This window comes from Thamnophis sirtalis, unplaced genomic scaffold, assembly GCF_051295495.1.
Source record: "Thamnophis sirtalis isolate CommonGarterSnake01/CBP01778 unplaced genomic scaffold, rThaSir2_p1.2 scaffold_5, whole genome shotgun sequence".
NCBI lineage: Eukaryota > Metazoa > Chordata > Lepidosauria > Squamata > Natricidae > Thamnophis > Thamnophis sirtalis.
The window spans coordinates 104,226,435-104,233,280 of record NW_028261385.1 but is presented as its reverse complement, the minus strand read 5'-3'; the positions used below and the strand labels follow the sequence as shown (position 1 = coordinate 104,233,280).

General features: G+C 47.8%; 1 protein-coding gene across 1 annotated transcript in view; it reads right to left on the bottom strand.

Annotated features, from left to right (window-relative positions):
- Window positions 1–287: 287 nt before the first annotated feature.
- LRRC14B (leucine rich repeat containing 14B) overlaps window positions 288–6,846 on the bottom strand; it is a 33,495-nt gene continuing 26,936 nt past the window's right edge. Inside the window, exon 4 of the transcript XR_015696768.1 lies at window positions 288–1,014. The gene's annotated coding sequence lies outside the window, so the exon portion shown is untranslated. The remainder of the gene's footprint in view (window positions 1,015–6,846) is intronic.

Below are 6,846 nucleotides of genomic sequence, written 5' to 3'. Positions count from 1 at the left end.
ACCTTTTCAATTTGCCATTCAAAATTCCCACCTGGACTTCCCATCAGATTATCGAAGGCTTCTGAAAGAATCTGTTTCAAATTTTCCTGGTTATTTTCACATAAACCTCTTATTCTTAATGCAAATTCCATTTGTTTATACTGTAACATAATAATTTCTTTTTCAGCATCTCCAACTTTTAGTTGAATCACATCCATTTTCAATATCAAGTTAATATTGGCATCACTAAGATCTTCTAATCTATCTTCAATTCCAGAGGCATATTCTGATAGCGAATTAAAAACATGTCGTCCCTGATCTTCTGAACCCGAGTCTCAAGTTTATCAGACAGTTCTTTATGAGCAACGGATATCTCCTCCTTAATTTTTGTTTCCATCGCACTGCATGATTTTTAAAAGCTTCAGCCAGTTCTTTGTGAAACATTTCTTTAGTCAACGGCTCCCCTGAAACAATGGGGGGGAGGAAGTAATGACTGTAATTTTGTACCGGGAGCGGGGGAGCTTCCCGCACTTTTTGAAACATTAGAAGGAGGGGGGAACCTTTTGCCTAGAAGCCATTCCAAGTTTAATCTTCTTCAACCAATTAATAAATCTATGCTGGCCAATTGTACAGCAATTGCTGTTTAGTTTAGTAATAAATCACTTCCTTTTCTTTGAAGTTTTAAGCTCCGTAGGAATTCAAAGTCCGACTAGTACTACGAAGCTGCTCGGTGCCATTTTGTATATCTCTTTAACAAGTAAGTTATCAGAAGGAATTCTTGTAAAAATGAAGCAAAGGATTAATACATACTATTAAAAGTTCACGTGTATAGGCTCTGTTCATTCTGGATTCAGTAGATCAGATTTTGTGCTGAGGATGGGTGGATGCCTTTGTGCTGCGAATAAAAGCAGCAGGGTTCTTGGCACGGAGAGAATTCTGCTATCGGGTGCCCTTCCTCCCTTCCCAGATTTATGGTCTGGGAAAGTTAGTTGGCACGCTGCCCCAGCACAATTAGCTCACCTTGTTCTTCTAAGCCTGAAGAAAAGGTAAACAAGCTGTCAAATGGCTGATGAATTGCTGTTCAGACAGTTTAATGCAACCAAGAATCAGGAACTGTTAAGACCAGCTCCCACAGGCAGTGACCCCCCACCGGAAGCCCGAAGAGATCTGTTTCTGATACGGAGGTAATAAATCATTTCAGGGGTAGTATTAATTAATTTGACTATTCCAGTGTTAAGGTAAGCCAGTTTAGCTACCATTTCTGCGCCTTGTGGAAACACATTCTATTCAATTTCTGCACAAGGTCTGTCTATCTATCATTGTCTGTTTTTTAAAAAAAGAATTGGTAAAGATTGGTGCAGAGTCCTAAAATTAATATCGCAGAGAAATGTATCTTTCAGGTTTACAAATACTTCATTCCACTCCCCCCAAAAGAGAAGCTTCTTGCTTTCTATCCCCAGGGTTCTTTTCAATGTTTTTGTACTGTGATAGTCAACCTTTGGCATGAGCCCTCTCAGATGGCACATGAGCCATTGGCCCAGTTCAGCTCCATTGCAGATGCGCATGTGCCTCCCGCTGGATAGCTGGATAGCTCTCCCGCACATGCATGGGGGTAGGGCACATGCGGGGTGTGTGCGCACATGTGTATGGGAGGGGTGCATGCAGAGGGAATGTGCACATCTGTGGGAGCACATGGAGGGGGTGCGTGCATGGACAGGGTGGGGTGTGTGGCAGGGTGCATTCATGAGCTGGGGGGCACGTGGGGACACATATGCAGGGGGAGCACATGCACAAATTGCATTCGGAAGTTTGGGTGCGCGCGCGCAGATTCACACACACACGCTTGGAGTGATATTTTTTTGTTGAGAAATGGCAGAAGACATAGTGCTTCAGTGGATGTTTTGTACATATTTCCATTACTCTGTCCACACTCCCTGAACAGAAAATGCCTCATAATTCTTCTCTTAGGGTTTCACAGAAAGCCAGGAAGACTGCAGGAGAACTCACGTATTACAGAAATTGTAATCTTATTTAGGGGAAAAGATCAAAATAATTTCTATCACACTGAGTAAAAAGAGGCACTTAACTGTGAACTGAACAGCATATAAATTTAATAAAGAAAATAAAAATGTGGATTTTCCTTGGATTTAAAACCACATCAGTTTAGTGTAAGTGGGCAGAACTGTAGCAGAAGCATATTGTTAAAGTTTTCCCATTGCTTCTATTTAAGCAAAAGAGAACCTGCTGGGTCAAAATGATTTACAACCCAATAAATCTGCTGTCATCAAGGAGTGTTGTAGCTTGTATGGAAAGGTTGCATTGCAGTTGGCTTCAATTTGTCATCTAGGCTGACTAGGAAACCAAAGGTTTCCTGACTGGATTTACTAGGTGAGGGGCAGCTCTTAATTAGATATAAAGCACCACCATCTCTTAGAGAATGGCCTGTCAGCTTAATCTGTGAGGGAGTGGAGACATACCTCTTCCCTTAAAATTATGCCTGGAGACACACAGGCAACAGCCATAAAAGTGTGGCCTTTTTCAGCTGAACTACCTTCTTCAAAGCAAAGTGGAAGCTCCAAGCCAAGGTCTCTGGGCCATGTCAAGGAAACAAAAGACAATAAAACATGCAAATGGAGTCAGAGTGTCTGAGCTTCTCTATACAAAATCTGCTTTGGGCTCCAGATAACCCTGTGTCATTTCAAAGGTTTAATAACTCCCTGGAACTTCTGACACCCATTACAATTGGCAATGCAATATAAGGATCAGTCTAGGCCTAATTTGAGGCCTGTGTCTATGGTAGGAAGCAAAGCAAGGATCTCAACAGGAAGAGCTTTCCTTGCTTTCCTCTGAGAAGCAGATGTTTGTCCTGGAGATTTAGTAGCAGTTGCAATAGGTCAGGTGGTACTTTTGTCCTATATTTGCCCATCTCATTGGCTATAAGTACTGTTTCCCCTTTTTAATGCAATAAATACTTTGTAAATACTGATGGGAAGAGAAAATGCAAGGAGCCACCCCAATGGATTTCATCTGTTGTCTGGCTGTCAAAAATCCAGGAAAGCTTAATAACAGCCCTAATTTTAGGGGGAAAAAATCTTTTAAAAAAATGATTCTGAACTAGCCTGTAAAGCTTTATCTGTCACCACGAGGGGGCGCAACTGGCGTTTCAGAATTTATTATCTCATGATTAATTCCCCATGAAAAATACGCCCTGCAGAAAAATAACTGCAAGTGGATCTTTATTGGGTGATGGTGGTGGATAGCCACCAAAACAGTGTTACCTATATATTGCACTTACAATATTTAATTTCTCCCTTTTGGTTTGAGGCAAGTGGACACGCCAGTCTGGTGAATAGATATGCCCTACCAATAATTTTGGAGAAATATAACAGAATAACAGAGAATGGACCTTGGAGGTCTTCTGGACCAACCCCTGTTCAGTCAGGAAGGCCTATATCATTTCAGACAAATGATTGTCAAATCTCTTCTTAAAATCTTCCAGTGTAGGAGCATCCACAACTTCTAGAGGCAAGTTGTTCTGCTGATTAATTGTTCTGTCAGGAAATTTCTCCTTAGTTCTAGGTTGCTGCTCTTTGATTAGTTTCCATATATTGCTTCTTGTCCTGCCTTCAGGTGCTTTGGAGACTAGGTTGACTTCCTTAGATATTGGGACACTGCTATCATGTCTCCCCTAGTCCTTCTTTTCATTAAACTAGACATACCCGGTTCCCGCAACCATTCTTCATATGTTTTAGCTTCCAGTTCCCTAATCATCTTTGTTGCTCTTCTTGGCATTCTTTCTAGAGTCTCAGCATCTTTTTTGTGGCAATCAAAACTGGATGCAGTATTCCAAGTGTGGCCTTACCAGGATATTATATATGTCACATTGTAGAATTCCTTTGTATTTTAATAACAGAATGGCAGAAGAGATTCTTTATAGTAGAGACCAGGGCACTATGACCCAGGAATGTATTTGCTAAACTAGAAAGCTTCTGAAAGAAAATGACCTTGCTGCTCTTCCTGCCATAGAGATAGCAAGCTGTTCCTTCAACAGCTGTCAGACAGCCCCAAATCTAACCCAAGGTTATTTTGCACAGGTATAGCTGATCTGTGATGCAGTGGCTCAGTGGCTAAGATGCTGAGCTTGTCGATCAGAAAGGTCAGCATTTCGGCCATTTGAATCCCTAGCACCACGTAATGGAGTGAGTTGGGAACGACTAGCACATATGTGCGAGGGGAACCTTTACCTTTTAGCTGATCTGCTAGTCTAGTTTTTGTATCTTGGAGCGAAGGGAAGGACGCGACAAGAGGTAAGAGGGAAGTGACTTTATTCAGCTCATAGTAAACTGCGATTCAACGTGGTGTGTTTCGCGCCCTACATTTATACCCCCGGGTTTGAACGAGGAGCCAATGGAGCGTCGAGTAGCTCGACCAATCAGGGCGAGGATTGAACCGGCTCCGCCCGGGAACCAATCAGGAAGGAGTCCTTTGTTCGCGCGCTTGTATTTCCCGCGCTAGTATTCAACACCCCTCCCCCCCCAGTCAAAGAGTTCCTTTGGGAAGGGCAAACATAGTCTTGTAGGTAGGCGGGGCGGTGGCGTTCTCGCCCTGATCTTCGTGGCTCCCCGGCGGTTGTTGACGGGGGGGGAACCGCTGGCGGAGGCGTGTCCGTGGTGGGGCGGTGAACCTGCGGTTCGGGCCCGCGGGATAGAGCTGGCCCCGGGTCCCCTGCCCAATGTCCAACTGTCTGGGGTGGCGTTTCCGTGGCAACCGGAGTGTCCGATTGCGGTCCCGTGCAGTCTGGTTGGGGTGTAGGTTCAGAGTTTCGATAAGGGCTTCGAGGAAGGGAGTAGCCGGTTGAGGCGCGCCTGTCCGGAAAGTTCGCATCGGCTTGCCTCCCGTTCCCCGGGTGGAAACGGTCCGATGGGGAAAAAATCAACGATGTTGGCTCCTGGTGTGAGCGGGTGTCCGCGGGGCTCGGGCCGTCTGTTTCCGCGGGAAGGCGACGCCTTAACTGGTCCACGTGGCGCCTCCATTGTGTTCCGTCGGCCAGGCCGACCCTGAAGGAACAGGGGCCGGTCAGAGCTGTGATGGTTGCGGGAACCCACCGTGGATCCCCGGAAAAGGAGCGGGCCCATACCGGATCCCCTAACTTAAACGCGTGGGAAGGGAGGGCCCCCAGGTTGCTCGGCAGATCCCCTGCGTAAAGTGGATGGAGCCTGTCTAGGGGGGTTCGCAATCTCCTACCCATCAAGAGCTCTGCGGGACTTTTATTAGTCGTTGGGCAGGGTATGGAGTGCTGGCTCAAGAGGTAAGCCGCCACTCTTTCTTGCCAGTCGCCCTGGCCCATGCGGCCCAAGGCTTCTTTCGCTGAGCGAACTGCGCGCTCCGCCCGGCCATTACTAGCTGGGTGATAGGGGGCTGTGGCCGCGTGTCTGATTCCTTGCTCGGCCAGGAATTCTTGGAACGTGGTGGAGGTAAACTGGGGCCCATTATCGGAAACTATCACATCCGGTAACCCATGGGTAGCGAACATCTTACGGAGGGCCCTCACTGTACTCTCCGCTGTGGTGGAGGTCATGATCACCAGCTCCACCCACTTAGAGTAAGCATCTACCACTATCATAAAGTTTCGGCCGTGAAAGGGACCGGCGAAATCAATATGTAAACGGGACCATGGGCCTCTAGGGATTTCCCACTCGCGAGGAGCGGCTGTGGGGGGATTCGGCCTAGAATTTTGGCATATTTTACATCGGCCTACATAATCTGTGATTTCGGAATCTAACAAGGGCCACCACACATAGCTACGGGCTAACGCTTTCATTCGCGCTATGCCTGGGTGGTTTTTATGGAGTGCAGGCAGGATTCGTGCCCGCAGGGCTGTGGGGATCACTACCCTATCCCCCCAGACAAGACACCCCCCGTGAAGGGCGAGTTCGGCTTGTCGCACTTTAAATGGACGGAATTCTTCCGCTACCTTTTCCGTGGGCCATCCCCTCAAAACCCATGAAGCAACCTGAGATAGGACGGGGTCAGCCTTTGTGCAGGCTGCAACGTCCGCGGCCGAGACAGGGAGGTCGGATTCGGCGATGGACAGAACAGAGAGTGCGGGCACGTGGGCTGTGTCCGTCTCTGGCAGAGGGCAACGGCTTAGAGCGTCTGCGTGTCCTAGCTGTTTGCCCGGACGGTATAACAGCGTATACGAATACGCTGTTAGGAACTCCGTCCACCGAGTCATGCGGGGGGACAAAATGGGGGGAGTTGGCTTGTCGCCCGCCAGTAGCCCCAGGAGGGGCTTGTGATCCGTGACCAGGGTGAAATTCCTACCGTAGAGGTAGTCATGGAACCGCTTAATGCCGGAAACTGCAGCCAGGGCCTCTTTATCGATTTGGCTGTAGTTCCGCTCCGTGGAGGAGAGTGTCCGGGAATAGAAAGCTATGGGGGCTTCTGAGCCGTTCGGGAGGATGTGGCTCAGAACCGCTCCTACGCCATAGGGGGAGGCGTCGCAAGTCAGAGTTAGAGGCATCCTATCGCTGTACTGGATTAGGACTGCCGATGAAGTTAAAATATCCTTTATAGCCGCGAACGCGTGTGCTTCACGGCTGCCCCATTTCCAGGCCGCTGACCGGTCAAGTAGTCGGTGTAGCGGCTCAGCTAGTGACGCCTTGTGGGGGATAAAAGGGGCGTAGAAGTTCAAGAGCCCCAGGAATGCCTGTAATTCCGCCCTAGAGGTGGGTGCGGGCGCGTTTTTGATGGCGGCAACTTTGGAAGGAGTGGGGTGGATGCCTTGGGCATCAATGAGGAACCCCAAGAATTCAACTCTGGGAACAGCAATTTCGCATTTGCTGCGCTTTAATTTCAGCCCTGCCT